Here is a 24349-nt window from a genome sequence, read left to right as displayed (position 1 = left end):
ATAAACTATAGTTTATTTTATTTGTTGCTTTACATCGCAGTCAGCATTGAGTCTATGTCCTAACAGCTTGTAAATAGTCGAGTCTGTCAAACCAATAATATATGTTATGAATGGTGCTCCTCGTCGCCAGGGTACAGTAGCACATAATATATTAAGTCACGTGAACTGAAACACACTCCAATTTAGTTGTCTCTTACCACGAAAAATGACAAAAACGTTTCCATAAACACAAGAAATTTTCTCTCAAGAAGAGTCTATTGTACGATTCCGACTGTATCATGAGCATTTGTTTATGAATAGCTATCAATTAGGGATGATACTTGGTAATATGAAAATGTGAGCGTATCCTACCCCATCGGTGGCACTCGTCACAAACATATACAAATGTCACTTTATTGTCTACCTCACACAACCCCATTGCAATATATGGTGAAGTCAAATAGGGAAATGGATCAAACATATTATTCATCCTCCACTGAATTTAGATAACATTGGATATACAATCTCTGATTTCTAGGGTATAATATTGTGCTTCCCTTCTTCAATCATTAATCTTTGTGAAATACATCTACATTCTGATAATGATGTTCAAAACTTATAATAACTCATAATAACAACATTTACTAGATGCTGTAGAATTCACTGCATATCGCTTGAGAGTAAGACAAGCGTATCGTCTGATGACGGGAGCGGCATGTGTTGTCAGGTTTCTCTTGCACTGACAATTTATATTCACATCTCGCGTTATCAGTCGTGTAATCAGAGTGAGGTAAATGGGGATAGCGGGGAAGTCGCTGTATTGGATTGTCTGGGCAGATTCGATGGTCTACAGAAGTGACATAACAGTAATAGCGTTTGGGTTAATTTTAACTAAAGAATCTCACTTATGAAGTACCCCTGTAATAATGATCATTAACGTGAAAAGTCGTACGCATCTTCCAATATGAAAACAGATGCGCATTTGGTTGACAATAGCCAAATACCAGTGTCTGACACTTTCATGATCGTGCTATAAAATGGCATTAAATAGGTTTGCAATACCGTAAGTGAAGATGCCATAAAGGTCAAACTATAAAGCAAACTAGAATGAAATACGAATTATGACTGTTTGACTGATCCATATATATTTATTGTAATAACTAATTAGACGTCATTTTGGTGACAACAGTTCAAGACTGAATAACATCAATATATTGAAATCAGCAAATATATTCATTTATAAGTACCACATGCCCACATAAATACTCCACATAACATGATGTTTCTTGTATATTTTCCCCAACCGAAATGAGGACAAAATAAATAAGTTGGGATATCACACTCATACCTTAACACACCGACTTGTATAAATTCTCTGTCTAATGACAGCGCGTTGGTTGCGCTCGATGGTTTCCATATAAAAAAGAACAGTTTGTGATTGTTTTTTGTGCATGGTTACGTGAGCGGTTACATTACTGTATTTATAATTATCAAAATAGACGCAGTTGATATGTCAAGTCATTCTTATATTGCTATGTATTTTTAACCTCATGCGTAGAGACCAACTTGTCACTGAACTTACTATATGATTGAAGAAAATTGTTTCTGGGCTTCTTTCCGCAATTATTTATTCCCATTCAACAACTAATGTGAGTATTTCGTGCGTGTTTGTAATGGAAGGAGATAACTGATTGAAGTTCAGTGGCCGCGAACACAAGCGGCCGTGATGAAATATTGTGAAATCTATGAATGAAAAGTGTGTTAAGGGGAGTAACTCTTGCGGGTCCATAGGGATACATATGTGCAGTAACTCAGCACGCAGCATGTGTAAGATTACACTCGTTATTACAGTATATAATAATAATAATAATAATGGTTTGTATAGTTTATAATAACAACATTTACTAGATGCATCACCATCAGAAGTCCACTTTTTGGACGTACATATCAACAATAGTTTGTCAAATCTCAGAAACCATCAACAATTATATTTTCTAATACGAACAGCATTTCATTTGTTCAATTAAAGGAAAGTGTTGCAGAACGTGGACTTGGCAGCTCATGATATCAATTTCACTACTTGTGGCTGCTCCCAACCGGTACGTCAAATAATCAAAGGTGACTTCTTCAATGTTGACAATAACAATCTTCATCAGTTTTTCAAATAGAGAGCAAAATATCGTAAGCAGGATCCTACCAATTGGGATCACAACTTTAAAATAATTATAGATGCTGTCGAAGCATATGCCAAAATATGGGCCAAAAGAGGAACCTGTTGAATGTCTTTCAGGGTGGATGAAGTCAGTGCGTCACGTTGTCATTGGTAGAAAGCAAGAACTTAAAAAGAGGATTTTTTTGGAATAAACCCATTCCTTCACAGCCAGCTGTCATCCTAAGTTTGGCTGTCCCCCATGATAAGTTCGTAGTTGTTCCCATTGACAAGGCTTCAAATAATATAACCATTATATGTAAGCATCTCTATATTTACTGTTTGGTCAAAGAACTTGGTATAAATGACGTATCCAATAATGCCACATGAATCAACAAACAAAGCAACAGGTTGGACAGGTTTGAGGTGGATTTGGGTGGAGGAGGGGGCATAAACACACATTGTGAGGTGGGGAAGGGAAAGGTGCTTGACGTGACTGACACAATTTCTTACTTATTTAAACACTACCATCTCAATAAAGTATTACCACTATGAATAATTCATGTGGGGTCTATCTTCAGTACAATTAAAGGGGAAGTTTACACGCCAAAATCACTTTCATTCTTATTTTAAACAAAACGCATTTTCTTAATTACTTAGTATCAGTGTTTGACAATATATATACGCGTTTTTCTTACAGTGAAAGTACAAAGCTCACAATAAGTGTGAAAATATCATGCCGTTATGAGGCCTTGGTTTTCCGAGCTAAATCCCCCTTAGATTATGACATAATTGGTGTCACTTTATGGTGAGACACCATGGCATCCGATACATATTGAATGTTATGTATTTTTTTCGTCTGCAGGTTTGCAAAGAGTATGCGTTATATACAAACAGACCCTCAAAGTTCATTCTTCGTCCATTTCACTGCAATTACTTCCGGGTTTGGGGTGACCTACTAATAATCACGTATAGTGACCATGAATTAGTGTACCCGAGACAACCGAATAAATGGTTACATCACTGTATATACAATTATTATATTCAGCCCAGTTGATATTTCAAATCATGCTTAACCATGTATTTTTAACCTCATGTGTCAAGATCAGATTGAACTTACCTGAGATGAAATTGAATAATAGTTTCCCTTTTGAACAGTGTGCAAACTTCCTTAATTGCTTATTCCCTTTCAACAAACCGTGTGAGTATATCGTAGACGTTTTTAACTCAGAGAGATAATTGATTGTTCAGTGGCCATGATTGAATATCGTGTACCAAGGGTATAAACTCTTGCGGGTCCGTAGGGTTATTCAGGTGCAGCTACCTAGAATGTCGTCAAGGTGTATAAGATTACACTCAATATTTGAACGAACACTATGCCGTTTAAAGATTATCGAATATATCATAAGACATCAAGACGGGATACGGGTGTGTTGCCAAGGATGCGAGGTATACCCCTTAAAGGCGGGTGTTTTGTGAAGGATGCGAGGTATACACTTTGGAGTGGGTGTGTTGTCAAGGATGCGAGGTATACATGTTAAAGGTGGGTGTGTTGACAAGGATGCGAGATATACACGTTAAAGGTGGGTGTGTTGTCAAGGATGCGAGGTATACACGTTAAAGGTGGGTGTGTTGTCAAGGATGCGAGGTATACACGTTAAAGGCGGGTGTGTTGACAAGGATGCGAGATATACACGTTAAAGGCGGGTGTGTTGTCAAGGATGCGAGGTATACACGTTAAAGGTGGGTGTGTTGTCAAGGATGCGAGGTATACACGTTAAAGGCGGGTGTGTTGTCAAGGATGCGAGGTATACACGTTAAAGGCGGATGTGTTGTCAAGGATGCGAGGTGTACACGTTAAAGGCGGATGTGTTGTCAAGGATGTGAGGTATACACGTTAAAGGTTAGTGTGTTGTCAAGGATGCGAGGTTTACACGTTAAAGGCGGATGTGTTGTCAAGGATGCGAGGTATACACGTTAAAGGTGGGTGTGTTGTCAAGGATACGAAGTATACACGTTAAAGGCGGGTGTGTTGTCAAGGATGCGAAGTATACACGTTAAAGGTGAGTGTGTTGTCAAGGATGCGAGGTATACACTTTAGAGTGGGTGTGGTGACAAGGATGCGAGGTATTCACGTTAAAGGTGAGTGTGTTGTCAAGGATGCGAGGTATACACTTTAGAGTGGGTGTGGTGACAAGGATGCGAGGTATACACGTTAAAGGTGAGTGTGTTGTCAAGGATGCGAGGTATACACTTTAGAGTGGGTGTGGTGACAAGGATGCGAGGTATACACGTTAAAGGTGGGTGTGTTGTCAAGGATACGAAGTATACACGTTAAAGGCGGGTGTGTTGTCAAGGATGCGAAGTATACACGTTAAAGGTGAGTGTGTTGTCAAGGATGCGAGGTATACACGTTAAAGGTGGGTGTGTTGTCAAGGATGCGAGGTATACACGTTAAAGGCGGATGTGTTTGTCGAGGATGCGAGGTATACACGTTAAAGGCGGGTGTGTTGTCAAGGATGCGAGGTATACACGTTAAAGGCGGGTGTGCTGTCAAGGATGCGAGGTGTACACGTTAAAGGTGGGTGTGTTGTCAAGGATGCGAGGTATACACGTTAAAGGCGGGTGTGTTGTCAAGGATGCGAGGTATACACGTTAAAGGCGGATGTGTTGTCAAGGATGCGAGGTGTACACGTTAAAGGCGGATGTGTTGTCAAGGATGTGAGGTATACACGTTAAAGGTTAGTGTGTTGTCAAGGATGCGAGGTATACACATTAAAGGCGGGTGTGTTGTCAAGGATGCGAGGTATACACGTTAAAGGCGGATGTGTTGTCAAGGATGCGGGGTATACACGTTAAAGGTAGGTGTGTTGTCAAGGATGCGAGGTATACACGTTAAAGGTGAGTGTGTTGTCAAGGATGCGAGGTATACACTATAAAGGTGGTTGTGTTGTCAAGGATGCGAGGTATACACGTTAAAGGCGGATGTGTTTGTCAAGGATGCGAGGTATACACGTTAAAGGCGGGTGTGTTGTCAAGGATGCGAGGTATACACGTTAAAGGCGGGTGTGTTGTCAAGGATGCGAGGTATACACGTTAAAGGTGGGTGTGTTGTCAAGGATGCGAGGTATACACGTTAAAGGCGGGTGTGTTGTCAAGGATGCGAGGTATACACGTTAAAGGCGGATGTGTTGTCAAGGATGCGAGGTGTACACGTTAAAGGCGGATGTGTTGTCAAGGATGTGAGGTATACACGTTAAAGGTTAGTGTGTTGTCAAGGATGCGAGGTTTACACGTTAAAGGCGGATGTGTTGTCAAGGATGCGAGGTATACACGTTAAAGGTGGGTGTGTTGTCAAGGATACGAAGTATACACGTTAAAGGCGGGTGTGTTGTCAAGGATGCGAAGTATACACGTTAAAGGCGGGTGTGTTGTCAAGGATGCGAGGTATACACTTTAGAGTGGGTGTGGTGACAAGGATGCGAGGTATACACGTTAAAGGTGAGTGTGTTGTCAAGGATGCGAGGTATACACTTTAGAGTGGGTGTGGTGACAAGGATGCGAGGTATACACGTTAAAGGTGGGTGTGTTGTCAAGGATACGAAGTATACACGTTAAAGGCGGGTGTGTTGTCAAGGATGCGAAGTATACACGTTAAAGGTGAGTGTGTTGTCAAGGATGCGAGGTATACACGTTAAAGGTGGGTGTGTTGTCAAGGATGCGAGGTATACACGTTAAAGGCGGATGTGTTTGTCGAGGATGCGAGGTATACACGTTAAAGGCGGGTGTGTTGTCAAGGATGCGAGGTATACACGTTAAAGGCGGGTGTGCTGTCAAGGATGCGAGGTGTACACGTTAAAGGTGGGTGTGTTGTCAAGGATGCGAGGTATACACGTTAAAGGCGGGTGTGTTGTCAAGGATGCGAGGTATACACGTTAAAGGCGGATGTGTTGTCAAGGATGCGAGGTGTACACGTTAAAGGCGGATGTGTTGTCAAGGATGTGAGGTATACACGTTAAAGGTTAGTGTGTTGTCAAGGATGCGAGGTATACACATTAAAGGCGGGTGTGTTGTCAAGGATGCGAGGTATACACGTTAAAGGCGGATGTGTTGTCAAGGATGCGGGGTATACACGTTAAAGGTAGGTGTGTTGTCAAGGATGCGAGGTATACACGTTAAAGGTGAGTGTGTTGTCAAGGATGCGAGGTATACACTATAAAGGTGGTTGTGTTGTCAAGGATGCGAGGTATACACGTTAAAGGCGGATGTGTTTGTCAAGGATGCGAGGTATACACGTTAAAGGCGGGTGTGTTGTCAAGGATGCGAGGTATACACGTTAAAGGCGGGTGTGTTGTCAAGGATGCGAGGTATACACGTTAAAGGTGGGTGTGTTGTCAAGGATGCGAGGTATACACGTTAAAGGCGGGTGTGTTGTCAAGGATGCGAGGTATACACGTTAAAGGCGGATGTGTTGTCAAGGATGCGAGGTGTACACGTTAAAGGCGGATGTGTTGTCAAGGATGTGAGGTATACACGTTAAAGGTTAGTGTGTTGTCAAGGATGCGAGGTTTACACGTTAAAGGCGGATGTGTTGTCAAGGATGCGAGGTATACACGTTAAAGGCGGATGTGTTGTCAAGGATGCGGGGTATACACGTTAAAGGTATGTGTGTTGTCAAGGATGCGAGGTATACACGTTAAAGGTGAGTGTGTTGTCAAGGATGCGAGGTATACACTATAAAGGTGGGTGTGTTGTCAAGGATGCGAGGTATACACGTTAAAGGCGGATGTGTTGTCAAGGATGCGAGGTACACACGTTAAAGGCGGGTGTTTTGTCAAGGATCTTGGACTCCTGCATAAATTCATGTAGATCACTGACAAAATACGTTATAAATTCAATGTGTGTATATTTCCCTATATTTATCTATCGATTCCAAATGATTCTGATAAAACCGTTTATGCTCCGGTGGTTTTCATACGTTATATCTTGTTTTATATAAGTTCACATGGAGTTAGATACACGGCATAAGGTTAGAATCATTCATATTCATCAAACGTCAAATAGGCTTTACATTACGTGAGAATGTCACAAATATGCACATGTGGTAATTTTACCCACAATGCATACATCTAAGTAGCAGCGTGGCCATGGTCGGGTATGGTTTCGTAGTAAGTGAGACTGTATCATTGCATGTGAAATGGATGTCACGCACTTCACTAATGAGAAATTCGAATCCCGGCACATGACACAACACATTAACGCTTTCACAACTTGGCTACCCCATCAGGTGTATGTGAGGCGGTAACATGTGACATAGGGGTATTTAGAAATTTGTGACGTATTATATGGATGCGTTTATAAAACATGTTACTTCTACATTCAAACGATGTCATTATGTACTTACTGTCATTTAGTAGTATGATTGATCAAGGCATGTCGTAGCTCCAACACGTACTAAACTTAAACTACGCCGCTTAAGACACAGTTCATAAAATGTTTACTAGCATTCTGAGAAATGCAGGGCATTATCCTTGAAATCCGATCGATATCCGGATTAACCACGTTATGTAGCTAAGTGTAATCAATATCCGGTAGCTATGACACCCAGAACACATATTGAACAGGTACAGAACAAATGTTTTGTTCCACTTCCTTTTTTTCAAATCTGAGTTAATGTTTCCTGGTTTGAATACCTGTATTGTTTAACACAACTTCTCAAAACAACTCAACTCAAAACAAACAATAAATGTTTTGCCACAATAATTGTTGAGAAAGTTTGCGAACGACAGAACAAAGCGACTATTTTTAATTTTTATCCTATATTTTAAATAACTGTCTTACTACATTCTCAACAAAAAAGGGCCTCGCATCTTCTTGATCAATTAAATATCCTGCAAGGATTCATCGACAGAATAGGTCCAAAGTACCCCTTGCTCGTTGTAATAGTGCTGACTAATAGAGTGTGGCCAACTCTTAAAAAGAGGCCTATTTACATAGGAACCCCTCACCATAGTAGAATAAAGCACAACCACATCTTTCTTCACTATATGTCATTTGTGCATTGGAAAATGCTGGTTGTGGTGATTTCTTTTGGTGGCAGACATGTTGTGTCGTGGTAAAATGCACATTTGTGTGTCAAAATTAAGTAAATAGAATAAATAGCTCTTAACAAGTCAATTTGCATATTGCAATGCTCATTTTATAAACAAAATCAGTGTGGGGAGTTCGAAAACCTACAATAGAATTATTAAATAAATCTCAAAATTGTTAAATTCGAGTAATGGGCCAAAATATTCAAAAACAGGAAAACATCCCTCGATTTTCATTTTAAAAGTATTACAAAACTAAAGATAATGTAACCTCCATAGTGACAATCATGTCGATGTGTGATTTGACATATTGGTTGTTAACGTAACCAGTAACCCTATTAACCAAACGGTAAGTTCACCAAATGAACTTCTAAGTTACACATTTGATAATCGGTCCGGCGTTGGGCGTTATTATGTGACATTTCATAACATGAAATGTAAAATCAAGATGACATACGCTTACACAGATATCGAAACAACAGAACAACAACAGCATACTACTATTAAGAATATTACATATTTTCAACAAAATCTTGACATATATGTTAAATATTCCAAATGCACATGAGGGCGCACATTTTGCTCGTATGATTTTGAGGCTTTCGTCACACCACAAGCCCTACCCCGTGACATGCACGAAGAGTTGTCGGTCAATACGACAAACCAATCACAATGCACGTTAAGATTGAAGTACGTTGATAAAGGTACCTAAATCAATTATGACAATATGTGATATAAAAAAGTCTGTGTATCGTCATTTCCACCTTATAAAGTAGATGGATAACAGAATTGTTGATGTTAACACAGACAGGGTCATGCACGGTGAAGATTTAAATGTACGCATGTGCATTTGCTTACATTCAGTTAACGGCACATAACTGCGACATCCATCTCTGACGATCTATTTGGCTTTCCAAATGTAATTCAGTTTAATATCCATTTTGATATGTACTATAGGTGATACATATTTTCAAGTAACTGAAATAGCCACCAGTTACAAAACAATATATTTTCATATGTAACTAATTTACTTTAATGAAAGATAGTTTGTTTACATTTTAGTCCTTTGGCGCTGTTTTAAGAGTTAATAAAGTTTATAAAAGCTTAATTTGAAGACAACGTAGGCCGATGTTCCTCGGGCCATTCATATACAATCTATTCATATTGATATTTCACAAGGGGTATGTCAGCTACATGCAGGTTAAGTTTAGACAACTACTGGTAATCCAGGATAAGTTGAATTGTGAACTGACAATTTACCCCAAGTGACGTCTGAGGCCTGCATCACTTCGGACTTTCCTCCCACATTAAGCTGACATGCCGTGATATAACTGGAATACTGTTAAAAATCGCGTTAAACCCAACTCACTTACTCACCATGCGAATTTGTTATGAGATTTTAGTCATATGGTCTACAGGTTGGTAGCAATGTGATGAGTCTTGGCAGTCACAAGTAGTGGAATTTACATCATGAGCAGCCAAGTCAATGTCCTGTAACACTTTCCTACAACTGAACAACCTAGATGATATGGTGTTTGTATAGGAAAATGAAATTGTTGGTGGTTCTTGAAACTTGAAATACTGTCGGACATTTTGGGAAACTAATTGGGGCATTAACTGTAACACATCTTATCTCTCATGGAATCTGTACTTTATAGAAATCTGGGAAAGCCATGTCCTCCCTAGGTTTAGTGGCGTATTCGTTTTCGAATAGTCGTCGCAATGTTATTATTCTAATTTGTGAACGTTAGCACATTCACTATCATTGAATCGATTAAAATGGAAGTGCAAATATTGTTTCCAAGTCGGAAACATTCTACAGAGCATTCATCTTTTCCAAAATGTGCGGATACAATATATTATGATATTGTAAACTTTCTCAGTGCAGCACACTAGGTTACTTCTCTCCTTGGAGCGGGCTACTCTGATGTGGGTAGGATTACAATACAGGACAGACTTCCATCAGAACACTTGTCTATTCAACACACATCTACTTTGTTCAGTTGAGTTCACTTTCCTTATCCACGTATAGCCGCGAGATTTGTGTTGCGTTGATGAACGTAGCTTCACTGGGGATAGTTGGATTGGCATACAAGATATTACTTTCGATATATTTCATGTACAGTTATAATAAGTACCCAGTAACCCTTTGGCAAGTTAATATTTATCACATGGAGACAACAAGCATTTTTCATATATAACCATGAAATTTATGTACCATGGACTATCGATTGGTAACTTAACCTCAGGAACTTCTAGTAACACATTTGATAGTAAGTTTTAGGGTTGGAGGTTGTCTTGTGACTTTTCTTTAATCTGACGTAATCATATGACATACAATATTAAGTTAAAAATACAACTTACAAAGATATGTTTTGTTTGTTGTTTAACGCCAAACTCAGCAATATTCCAGCTATATGACGGCCGTCTGTTAATAATCAAGTCTGGACCAGACAATCAGACAATCGGGTCTGGACCAACAGTTGATAGCATGAGCAATGATCCATGCCATGAGGGCACACACTCAGTAGCGCAGGAATCCTCCCGTTTGTCACACGCATTAAAACAAAACAGGAGAGGGTTGTCTACACGGTTGACTCCCTTCCTCTTTTCTGGCTGCTAGAATAGAATGATCCAGATAGATAAACCAGATTGTTTTGAGCTTCTTTATATGTGTACTAATTTATGATTTAAACAATATTTAGAAAGGGATTAGTAAACAGGCAAAGCCCATTTGAACACTTCACCTCATAAGTACATTTAAAATAATTAAAAGTAAACTGTACATATAATAATAAAATAATAATAATAATATTATATATATGTTTTTACCAGAAGCCATCTTGCTGTAACATTTGATCTAGGTGTTTGTGCGATGAGACCTCTGTTGTCGGAGTACCTTTCATTTTAACAGGTTTGGGGCTTCAAAATGCCTATGAAACAAAATGATCCAGGAGTTGTATTGTAAAGTGAGTTTAAGTGGACTACTTATATCAACTCTGATATATGTTATGATTTAGTTTACAATGAATCTTCCAAAGTGTATTAGCAATCTGAACTCTGACTCAAGCTTGCGCCAGCATCTCATCTCCTGCAGAGGATATCAAAGAGTGGGAATACTTCTATTAACTGTATCGTTTAGTTAGTTTACAATAATAGAGTTTTTCTTCCAATATGTATTAGTTAAGTAAACTGTGACTCAGCTCGCAGCATCTTATCTCCTGCAGATCGGCCTAATTCGAAGTGAGTTGGATTATTCCATTACAACAGTAGGTTGACTTAATTGATCACCACATCCTCTGTGTAACAACTGGCAAAATCGGAGTGTGTGACAAATGGCATGTGCAAGCAATGGGAGCGAACCTTCTCACATTAGATCCACCGATCCTCATTAGTAGGCTCTAAAGAGATGTTCTGGAATACTAAATGGGAATATGGTAAGGGTAAACCAAAATATACATTACATTGCTAAATGATATAACCAATAATACATGCTGAGGTATGTAACTCCTCCGGGTAAGAATAGACACCAAGCAGCCTATGCTAGTTGTCACAGACGACTTAATGGATCTTGTGGTAGGGCTCGGTGACTTGGTTGATAACGTGTCATCGTATTCCTACGGAGAGAACCGTTGCTCATAATATCAATCATTGTATTGTCTGGTCCAGACTCGATTATTTACAAGCCTCTGTGATACAGGTGAAATATTGCTGAATGCAACGTAAACAACAAATAAAAAACAAAACTTCAAACAATGTCAAAGTTCGAATTTGAATATATCTTAAAGATAATCGCGAAAACACATTCAAAATGGGCATGGTTTACATTTAAAACAGATGAATATTTTTGAAATGACGTTAAATCATATAAACCTAGATCTATATTTATTTTGAAAATTGCTAAAAAGCTTATCATTTCAACTGGCCTCTTCTAGCTATTGTGTTTTTTTCTGTCCGAAACATGTCTACATGTGATTGCGTTTTATGGTATAAATGTTTAAATCGTAGCTGCCAGGTTCATGGCACATGAACCTTCACTTCGGTTGCTCGATTGATCACAATCTGCTCATGTTTTGTGGGCAACTATCTATGACCTGTTTCACTTAGCGCCTTCCTTCATTAACTTAAATACCTTCATACCACTGAAATAGCACCCAAAAGGAACGTTAGACCCTAACTTTCTCTGTCTACATTTCATTTCTCATAAAAGAATCAAGCTATTTGATTAGCCAGCAGCCATCTTGAAATAACCTATACAAGTCGGATAGTATGGCAAAAATATCGGCATACAGCGTGGGTGTACAAAAACTTTCTCAGCTAAAAAAACCGTACACTCCCTAAAGTGGTTAAAGCGTTCGCTCGTCAGGCCGTAGCCTCGGGTTCGATTCCATACCAGGGTACAATGGGGGAAACCCATGTCTGGTGTCCCTCCGTGCTATTGCTGAAACATTGCTGAAAGCAGCGTAAAACCATACTCACTAACTCAATTAAACTCACTCACGCTCCGCTAATGGCATATTCAACTTGTGATATCAGACCACTGTAGAGCCTTAAGGATATTATCACTGCTACATAGAATGAGTGAATGAGTTAAAACTTAAAGTCACATCGGCAGTATTTCAGCCTAATCGTGGCTATCTGTCAAATAGAAAGAAGAAAGCAACTAACAACAAGATGAAATGTACCCATCTTAGCAAACTGAGCCTCGTCTGTGTCGCCCTTAGTCCACTCAACTAGATTGCAGTCCCGGATTGAGCTCTATCTGTTTTTAATATAATCAGTTGAGAAGAACATCTGCTAACTGCCAAGTCTGTATAACCATTGCCAGTGACAACTAAATACAACCTTTTTCTCTAAGCCTCTAAACATTCCTGGAGTTGTATAAACCACCTTGTTTTCATATCCGTATGGTTCAACCTCGTCGGTCTCGGTATCGATGTCGATTTTTTGCAGCAAGGCAACCACGTCATACCTTTTTGGTTCTCTGTCATCAAGAACAATAACATCACACAATCCTAGCTTACTGCTGGTTTTTTGTGTTGTTCAATGATATTTTTTTATCTTTGTTCCTTGTGAGCATGGGATTCTTGTCTCATGACACGGCGGATGCTTGTTCCATGACATTGTCGGATCCTTGTTTGTTGGCCTTGATGGGTACAAGACCAAGCTCTTGAAAATAACCACGCAATTCCTGTTGACAGTCTGTGCATTGATCAACTCTTCCTGTGTGTCCTGTGTGATCAACTGGATCTCGTCTCAGAACCTCTTCAATGTCGCATGGAGTAACCAGTGGGAACCGGAGCTTTTCAAAGAAGTAGTACAGAGATGGCTTGACAACAAATATAATTTCATTTGTGTTGTCTTTCATGTTTCGTTCTTTGTGTTTTCTCATTTGTTGTTCGTTGATGTTGAGACAGTCCTTTATTTCAGCTGTGGAAATACCATGCGACCACAATAATGTCGCCAATTTAGTTTTCTTAGAAACTACCTCTGTCTCATCAGCTACGTTGGCTTCTTTGATGTACATTTAACCACCTTTGCTAACCGTGATCTTTTTGTAAGAGAGAACATAACTTTGAGGTAGTCTGTTTGTGACAAGAATCGTTTTAGTGTTCTTCAATTCATCTGCTTTCGATTTGAATTGTTCCTCTGTATAGTCTATCATGTTTTCTAATTCTTCAAAGGGACATTTCAGAGGTCCCAACCATTGAATAATGTCCGTTTTCTCTGACATTACATTCACAACAGTCACATCGGACCATTTAAGTGAACAGGGTGGAGATTGTGATGACAGTCCGACCTTCTCAAAGAAATCTTTTACTTCTTCTAATTTGAGTGTTTCTTCACGCTGTTCAGTCGTCTTGCAGCTTTGAAAGATCGAAGAGGGGCATCTCAAGACTTTTAGGAGAACAGCTATTGCAAACTCTCGAAAGATTTCTCCAAGGCTTGGTTTCAGATTGTCATCTCTCTCGCAACTCATTATTGCCCAAATGAAGCGTTCGTTGGGGTAACTGTTGATAACGTTCTTTAAAGTTTGATCATTCTCAAGACTGGAGGGAACCTCGTCAATAAATACATGCCGTTCTTCCTCTGCACACCTCTGCAACACCGTTGTTAGTTTCGAATGGTCACCCACTTGCTCAATTATCTTGTTGTTGGACATCAAAGGAGTCATGTCATATGTGACTTATCTGCCAAAACCTCAAGTAGTGGAGATTTGGCCATGCCGATGATACATATTATCTGAGCTATCATTTCTCTAGCTTTCAGAATAAGCATTGTTGTTTTGCCACTTCCATGCTGTCCACGAATGAAAATGTTGTCTTTACAGATGAATCGAGGTTCAACATTTCCCATAGTGACGGGCGCCAACGTGTCTACCGGCGTTTGGGAGAACGTTGTGCACGCAACTGTATTGTGGAGAGGAATCATTTTGGAGGTGGCTCTGTGATGATTTGGGGTGGGATAACAGCACGGCACCGAACCCCTTTGGTGGTTGTTCAGGGCAATCTCACCGGTCTTGGCTACAGAGATTAGATTCTGAGGCCTGTGGTCATTCCTTTCCTTTTCCTTTTTCCATGATATCGTGTTACGAAGTGTGTTGCCACCTGTTGTTGCCTCATTCCCGCTCGGATCATTCCAATGGCTTCATGACGCTGGCATGATTTGCTTGTGATATGCTTGTGTCTGCGCCTGAGAAGTTTTGAATTTTTGAATGACCACAGATCATGCTTTCCAAAGTGACAGCGAATTTTCAGTTGCACATGCTGTGTACAGCTGCACAGGATGCACGTGCAGTAACACATTGCACGTCCATAGGCCCCACCAATGACGTCATATCCCATGGCACATGCATGAGCGTTTGAATGTCTCCAATAATTGCTGTGTTCAAACCTATATTTCATATAAGGACGGTGTGCCCTTATATCTATATTTTCTCCGTGCACAGTTTCTTTATGTGGCCAGTATATATTAAGTCACGCGAACTGAAACACAATCCAATTTAGTTGTCTCTTACCACGAAAAATGACAAAAACGTTTCCATAATCACAAGAAATCTCCTCTCAAGAAGAGTCTATTGTACGATTCCGACTGTATCATGAACATTTGTTTATGAATAGATACAATTAGGGATGATACTTGGTAATGTGAAAATGTGAGCGTATCCTACCCCACCGGTGGCACTCGTCACAAACATATACAAATGTCACTTTATTGTCTACCTGACACAACCCCATGTAAATACATGGTGAAGTCAAATAGGGAAATGGATCAGACATAATTATTCATCCTCCACTGAATTTAGATAACATTGGATAAACAATCTCTGATTTCTAGGGTATATTATTGTGCTTCCCTTCTTCAATCTTTAATCTTTGTGAAATACATCTACATTCTGATAATGATGTTCAAAACTTTGTCAGATTTACATCCGTTAAATAGCATATAAAATAGTATATAATAATATTGGTTTGACTAACTCATAATAGCAACATTTACTAGATGCTGTAGAATTCACTGCATATCGCTTGAGAGTAAGACAAGCGTATCGTCTGATGACGGGAGCGGCATGTGTTGTCAGGTTTCTCTTGCACTGACAATTTATATTCACATCTCACGTTATCAGTCGTGTAATCAGAGTGAGGTAAATGAGGATAGCGGGGAAGTCACAGTACTGGATTGTCTGGGCAGATTCGATGGTCTACAGCAGTGACGTAACAGTAATAGCGTTTGGGTTAATTTTAAACTAAAGAATCACTCACTTATGAAGTACCCCTGTAATAATGATCATTAACGTGAAAAGTCGTACGCATCTTACAATATGAAAACAGATGCGCATTTGGTTGACAATAGCCAAATACCAGTGTCTGACACTTTCATGATCGTGCTATAAAATGACATTTAATAAGTTTGCAATACCGTAGGTGAAGATGCCATAAAGGTCAAACTGTAAAGCAAACTACAATGAATTACGAATTATGATTGTGTGACTGATCCATGTGTATTTATTGTAATACATAATTAGACGTGATTTTGGTGACAATAGTTCAATACTGAATAGCATCAATATATTGAAATCAGCAAATATATTCATTTATAAGTACCCATGCATGTCGTAAGTCACATGCCCACATAAATACTCCACATAACATGATGTTTCTTGTGTATTTTCCCCAACCGAAAAGAGGACAAAATAAATAAGTTGGGATATCGCACTCATACCTTAACACACCGCCTTGTAAAATTCTCTGTCTAATGACAGTAGTTAAACAGCGCGTTGGTTGCGGTCGATGGTTTCCATATAGAAAAGAACAGTTTGTGATTGTTTGTGTGCATGGTTACGTGAGCGGTATGTAAGTTTCCCGGGGAGCGAGAGGTTTCTTGGAAAGCTGTGACCTATTTTTCAAACGTTCTAAAAATAGCGGCGCTGTCGTATGAACTTATGTCCCATGTCTGAGGGGATGAATGTTAAATCGCTGATCGGGAGCCATGACAGCAGATGTGGTGAGGTGAAACGAAGTATAACGCCACATGCGTTCACAACTATCGCACTGATTAACCCCTGTGTGTGTGTGTGTGTGTGTGTGTGTGTGTGTGTGTCTGTGTTACTCTCTCTCTCTATCTCTCTGTCTCTCTGTGTGTGTGTGTCTCTGTCTGTCTCTCTCTCTGTGTGTGTGTGAGTGTGTGTGTGTGTGTGTGTGTGTGTGTGTGTGTGTGTGTGTGTGTGTGTGTGTGTGTGTGTGTGTGTGTGTGTGTGTGTGTGCTATTATGTGTTATTATGTATGTTTGCGCATGTGTGTGTTACTGTGTGCGTAAGTGTGCTTGTGAATGAGTGGTATTCATGGCATGGGTACAATGATTGAACCCCAAACGGCATTGCTTAGGTTACGGATTCACTATATAAGGAAATATAACTGAATTATTTTTCATATTTCAAGAATGAATAAACTTACCATGACGCTTATAAGGATTTGGGTAAGGATTTCTAAAATTACATAGGAGTAATTCTTCATAACCGCGACACAGTTCAGTAAAGGTTAAAGCAACAGAATACTCATTAAAAACTATAGGCAACATTGACAGACCCTGTAGACACCTGACAAATTTAGACTACATTGTTTTCACATTAAAATATATTCTGAAAAGGTAATACACACCTCGACATTTAGCTCTGAGAACTCTGTGTTAGACACTGACTATTGAGCTAGCACTGGTAATGACTGATGTAATATAGACATCTATATTGTTAGAAATCAAAGCTATAAAATGAAATACAAATTAAATGAACACCTCAAGTTATTACGGTATTGGTATCTTGAGACAATTAAAACATAGCTACAAATGCTACAAAATAGATTCTTAATTGATGCTTTTTAACGTTTAAGATAACCATTAAAGATTTTAAAATTTCTTAAGGGAAATATATATGCTGCACATTTTCTGTTTTGTTGCCATCCCTAATTATAATATTATATTAATAAATGATAACAGATCGAACATGATCGTTATCGGTAATTCATTTCCCCTCAATAACATTTAAACTTGTTTGCTGTTACACTTAAAATCATATACCAATAAAATCCAAGACAAATGAGTCACAAGTACATTATTCCGAACATTAAAAAGAATAAATGTAGAATTATTAAGAGAATATATATCATTGAAATACAGCTATAAATACTGACAGAATTGGTTTTATTGAAACTGAATGTGAAAACGGTGTCGGGAGTTGTCTTGTGACATTTCATAAACATGACGCAATTACATGAAGTACAAAATGTCATTGAACTAAGGCGTATACGGGTATCCAAAAAAAGAAGACAATGAGATCATTATATAATGTTACAGACCTTCAAGAATCTTTACCTACAGAGTAAACAGTCTCCACTAGGACATGTTTGCTCGTTGTGCTTTTGAGTTTATACTAGTATATAACAAATATAACCGTAAGACCACCGAATAGCATGCCTGTTCATCATCTTGAGAGAAAAGACGATTAAATTTCAAAGAGTATTGTGTGGTCGAACTGACATCTGTGTAAATAAAAGATATGGTATCAAATACATACGAGCCGCAACAGCATATTGTACTCATATGAATGTTTGACTTGAAATGTAAAAAAACGATTTGAACAATATCATGGCCTTTATAGATTTGTTTGTTTCAGGGTGAACACATCAAACCTCATGTCAAGGTAAAGACACCTAAATATCTCATTCATCGTGTGTGTACAACACATTCCAAATTACTAGGTATGCTGTGAATTAAAGAATTTAAAGTTTGCTACATTTCAAATTAAGAACCAACCACCTATTCAGTATAATTCTTTTAATTTCTTAAAACTATCAGTGTGAAACAAATACTCATTTGCACATTTACAAGAAGATACAATTATTGTTCAGTGTAAAGATATGACGATTGGAGCAGTTATGTTATGGACATGAACTGTGAAGGCTTTGAATTGCTTTTGTCCAATAGCAAACTTGTAGACTTGCTAACCCGACGCCCAAACATAAAGTATTAGGATTTATATCCGACATCAAACTCGTGAGATGCTCCCTCAAGAAATTGGATAAAAGATGTGAATGGACTCATCTGGTGAAAATATTCACGTGGTAGCAGGATAAGATGGAATACATAATCAGAGTTGCTGTTACTGTTAGTCTTACCATATACAATGATATCCCAGGTGAAATACACGAGGAATATCAATGAACTAAAAATACAAATAAAAGAACATAACACTGTCACACATAGCGTATTTGAGTGAATGTTATTTCACTGGGATAATACTTTACATTTGAGTAAATTCTCATTATTGAATTTTATACCATATTTGCGTCTCCGAGCAGTGTTAATCTGAGGAAGTGTACGCGTTATCACCAAAACTCACGTGCGCTGACCGTGAATTGGTGTAGCCGAAACAACGGTTACATTACTGCATTTATAATAATTATAATAGACGCAGTTGATGTGTCTAGTCATTCTCATATTGCCATGCATTTTTAACCTCATGCGTCGAGACCAACTTGTCACTGAACTTACCATATGATTGAAGAAATTTGTTTCTGGGCTTCTTTCCGCAATTATTTATTCCACTTCAACAACTATTGTGAGTATTTCGTGCGTGTTTGTAACGGAGGGAGATAACTGATTGAAGTTCAGTGGCCGCGAACACAAGCGGCCGTGATGAAATATTGTGAAATCTATAAATGAAAAGTGTGTCAAGGGAAGTAACGCTTGCGGGTCCATAGGGATACATATGTGCAGTTACTCAGCACGCAGCATGTGTAAGATTACACTCGTTATTACAGTATATAATAATAATGGTTTGTCTAGTTTATAATAACAACATATACTAGATGCATCACCATCAGAAGTCCACTTTTTGGACGTACATATCAACAATAGTTTGTCAAATTTCAGGAACCACCAACAATTATATTTTCCAATACGAACAGTATTTCATTTGTTCAGTTAAAGGCAAGTGTTGCAGAACGTGGACTTGGCAGCTCATGATATAAATTCCACTACTTGTGGCTGCTCCCAACATGTAGTCAAATAATCAAAGGTGACTTCTTCAATGTTGACAATAACAATCTTCATCAGTTATTAAATAGAGACCGAAATATCGTAAGCAGCATCCTACCAATTGGGATTACAACTTTAAAATAATTATAGATGCTGTCGAAGCATTGGGCCAAAATATGGGCCAAAAGAGAGGAACCTGTTGAATGTCTTTCAGGGTGGATGAAGTCAGTGCGTCACGTTGTCATTGGTAGAATGCACAAACTTAATAAGAGGAAACGGAATTGGAATAAAATCATTTTCATTCTTATTTGAAACAAAACGCATTTTTTTAATTACTTAGTATCAGTGTTTGACAATATATATACGCGTTTTTGTCAACGTGCAAGTACGAAGCTCACAATAAGTGTGAAAATATCATGCCGTTATGAGGCCTTGGTTTTCTGAGCTAAACAGGCCCAAGTTATCCCCCTTAGATTATGACGTAATTGGTGTCAGTTTATGGTCAGACAACATGGCATCCGATACATATTGAATGTTATGTATTTTTTCGTCTGCAGGTTTGCAAAGAGTATGCGTCATATACAAACAGACCCTCAAACTTCATTCTTCGTCCATTTCACTGCAAGGACTTCAGGGTTTGGGGTGACCTACTAATAATCACGTATAGTAACAATGAATTGGTGTACCCGAGACAACCGAGTAAATGGTTACATCACTGTATATACAATTATTATATTCAGCCCAGTTGATATTTCAAATCATGCTTAACCATGTATTTTTAACCTAATGTGTCGAGACCAGATTGAACTTACCTGAGATGAAATTGAAGAATAGTTTCCCTTTTGAACAGTGTGCAACCTTCCTTAATTGCTTATTCCCTTTCAACAAACCGTTTGTGTATATCGTAGACGTTTTTTAACTCAGAGACATAATTGATAGTTCAGTGGCTGCGAACACACGCGGCCATGATTGAATATCATGTACCAAGGGTAGTAACTCTTGCGGGTCCGTAGGGTCATTCAGGTGCAGCTACCTTGAATGTAGTCAAGGTGTATAAGATTACACTCAATATTTGAACGACCACTATAACACACTTTAAAGATTATCGAATATATCATAAGACATCAAGACGGGATACGGGTGTGTTGTCAAGGATGCGAGGTATACACGTTAAAGGTGGGTGTGTTGTCAAGGATGCGAGGTATACACGTTAAAGGTGGGTGTGTTGTCAAGGATGCGAGGTTTACACGTTAAAGGTGGGTGTGTTGTCAAGGATGCGAGGTATACACGTTAAAGGTGGGTGTGTTGTCAAGGATGCGAGGTATACACGTTAAAGGTGGGTGTGTTGTCAAGGATGCGAGGTTTACACGTTAAAGGTGGGTGTGTTGTCAAGGATGCGAGGTATACACGTTAAAGGTGGGTGTGTTGTCAAGGATGCGGGGAAAACAAGTTAAAGGTGGGTGTGTTGTTAAGGATGCGAGGTATACACGTTAAAGGTGGGTGTGTTGTCAAGGATGCGAGGTTTACACGTTACAGGTGGGTGTGTTGTCAAGGATGCGGGGAAAACAAGTTAAAGGTGGGTGTGTTGTCAAGGATGCGAGGTATACACGTTAAAGGTTGGTGTCTTGTCAAGGATGCGGGGAAAGCAAGTTAAAGGTGGGTGTGTTGTCAAGGATGCGAGGTATACACGTTAAAGGTGGGTGTGCAGTCAAGGATGCGAGGTATACACGTTAAAGGTGAGTGTGTAGTCAAGGATGCGAGGTATACACGTTAAAGGTGAGTGTGCTGTCAAGGATGCGAGGTATACACGTTAAAGGTGAGTGTGCTGTCAAGGATGCGAGGTATACACGTTAAAGGTTGGTGTGCTGTCAAGGATGCGAGGTATACACGTTAAAGGCGGGTGCGTTGTGAAGTATGCGAGGTATACACGTTAAAGGTGGGTGTGTTGTCAAGGATGCGAGGTACACATGTTAAAGGCGGGTGTTTTGTCAAGGATCATGGACTTTTGTCAGTTTGCATAAATTCATGTAGATCACTGACAAAATACGCTATAGATTCAACGTGTGTATATTTCCTTATATTTATCTATCGATTCCAAATGATTTTATCAGGTCACGAAACTACACTCAGATAAAGACGTTTATGCTCAGGTGGTTTTCATACGTTATATCTTGTTTTCAAATATAACTTCACATGGAGTTAGATACACGACATAAGGTTAGAATCATTTATATTCATCAAACGTCAAAATAGGCTTTACATTACGTGAGAATGTCACAAATGTGCACACGTGGTAATTTTACCCACAATGCATACATCTAAGTAGCAGCGTGGCCATGGTCGGGTACGGTTTCGTAGTAAGTGAGAACGAATCACACTGTACCATTGCATGTGAAATGGATGTCACGCACTTCACTAATGAGAAATTGGAAACCCGGCACAGGACACAACACATTAACGCTATCACAACTCGGCTACCCCATCAGGTGTATGTGAGGCGGTAACATGTGACATAGGGGTATTTAGCAATTTGTGACGTATTATATGGATGCATTTATGAAACAGGTTACTTCTACATTTAAACGATGTCATTATGTGCTTACTGTCATTTGGTAGTATGATTGATCAAGGCATATCGTAGTTCCAACACATACTAAACATAAACTGCGCCGCTTAAGACACAGTTCATAAAATGTTTACTAGCATTCTGAGAAATGCATGGCTTTTCCTTGAAATCCGATCGATATCCGGATTAACCACGTTGTGTAGGTAAGTGTAATCAATATCCGGTAGCTATGACACCAAGAGCACATACTGAACAGGTACAGAAAAAATGTTCTGTTCCACTTCCTTTTTTTCAAATCTGAGTTATTTTTTTCTAATCAACGTAGTTTATATTCCATAAACTAGGCTGATATTGTAATGTATTTATAATCTCATGTGTCAAGACCAAAGTGTCACTGAACTTAACTGAAAATGGAAGAAAATAGTTTTCCCCTTTTCAAACAGTATATTTCCTTCCCTACTTACCAGTAATGTTCTCAGACAAACAAAATCAGTTTCCCTAAATGAACGACAATATTTTAAGTTTTGAGAACCATCAACAGTTTTATTTTCCTTCTCGAACATTGTTTCATACAAGTTTTTCGGGTATAGACGTGTTGCTGAACGTGGAACTGGCAGCTCATGAAGTAAATTCCAGTACTTGAGGTTGCCAAGAGTCATGGCACTGCTACAAACGTGTTGGCCACATAATCACAGGTGACTCCTCTCTTGTTGACAATTAAAAATAACTTCGTCAGTAATTCAAATATCGACCAAGGTATCGTGAGCAGCCTCGTACCAATTGAGATCACAACTTTAAAAGCATTACGGCTGATGTTTCAGTTGGTTTCATTTCCTTACATGTGTCGCATGTGTCGGTGAGCGCGACTGCCCCGGGGATAGTTCCATTTGTAGATAAGACGGAGCTTTCGGTATTTTTTTAAACAGTTAAATGGCAGACCCAGAGAGGAACCAGTAACCCCATTAGCCAGTGGGTAATTTTACGCAAGGAACTTCCAAGTTATACATTTAATAATAAGTTCCACGGTTCCCGTTTGACATTTCATAAACATGACGCAATTACATGCAAAATCAAGTTGACACACGCTTACACAGATATCCAAACAACAAGAAAACCAACAGCAACAACAACAGCAACAATAATAATACAACTAGTACTACTACTAATAATATTTAGAATATATCGTACCTTCAATCAAATGATGACCGATGACCAATGCACATTTTGCTCGTATGATTTTGTGTCATTCGTCACACCACACGCCCCTGTCCTTAACCTGCAAGAAGGATTGTCCACGTCGGCGTATACGACAAACTAATCAGAATGCGCGTAAAGATTAAAATACAGTGATAAAAGTAATCCCGAGTACCGAACTCAGTTATGGCAAGATGTGATCGTTTCTAAACTTTGGAAAACTATCTATCGTCATTTCTACATTACAAAGTACACGGATAGCAGAATTGTGTAGTTTGAATTGTACTTGTAAATACAGAAAGGGCCAAGAACGGTAAGAGATTCAAATGTACATCCGCGTGTTTGGTTAAAACCTATTTATGGCTTAGAACAGCGAAATGTATCAAGTATCCATTGTTTGGTCGGCTCGTAGTCAGTGTGCTGTGTCGGAGTGGGGTATTCATGTTGAGTTGGGTTTACAGTGGGTTAGCACTGTAAACAACAGAAACTCGTTATTGGTCACTTAATAAAAATGAATAGCCCCTTTATGTTAGTAGAGAAAATTCACATAATTTTGACAAAACTATACTAAAGATATAAAGATATACATAAAATATTACAATAATAGCTGCTTTAACATATATAGCCAATGATAGCCACACACAAAAATAATTTTGACAAAACTGATAGCTGATTTAAAATCTCTAGATAAGCACACACACACACACACACGCACGCACGCACGCACGCACGCACGCACGCACGCACGCACGCACGCACGCACGCACGCACGCACGCACGCACGCACGCACGCACGCACACACACACACACACACATGAATGTTTGACTTGAAAAATTGA

General features: G+C 39.0%; 1 protein-coding gene across 2 annotated transcripts in view; it reads right to left on the bottom strand.

Moving 5' to 3' along the window:
- LOC124116703 overlaps nt 1–24051 on the bottom strand; it is a 41460-nt gene extending 17409 nt beyond the window's left edge. The window contains exon 1 of one of the 2 annotated variants that reach the window (XM_048400320.1): nt 23504–24051. The gene's annotated coding sequence lies outside the window, so the exon portion shown is untranslated. Of the gene's footprint in view, nt 1–20561; nt 20658–23503 lie in introns of those variants that run through there. The other variant, XM_048400321.1, reaches the window with a different exon arrangement.
- Between the last annotated feature and the right edge of the window lie 298 nt (nt 24052–24349).

This window comes from Haliotis rufescens, unplaced genomic scaffold (genome assembly GCF_023055435.1).
Source record: "Haliotis rufescens isolate VD_foot unplaced genomic scaffold, xgHalRufe1.0.p SCAF_2, whole genome shotgun sequence".
Classification (NCBI taxonomy): Eukaryota; Metazoa; Mollusca; class Gastropoda; order Lepetellida; family Haliotidae; genus Haliotis; species Haliotis rufescens.
This window is presented reverse-complemented; position numbering and strand designations above follow the sequence as displayed.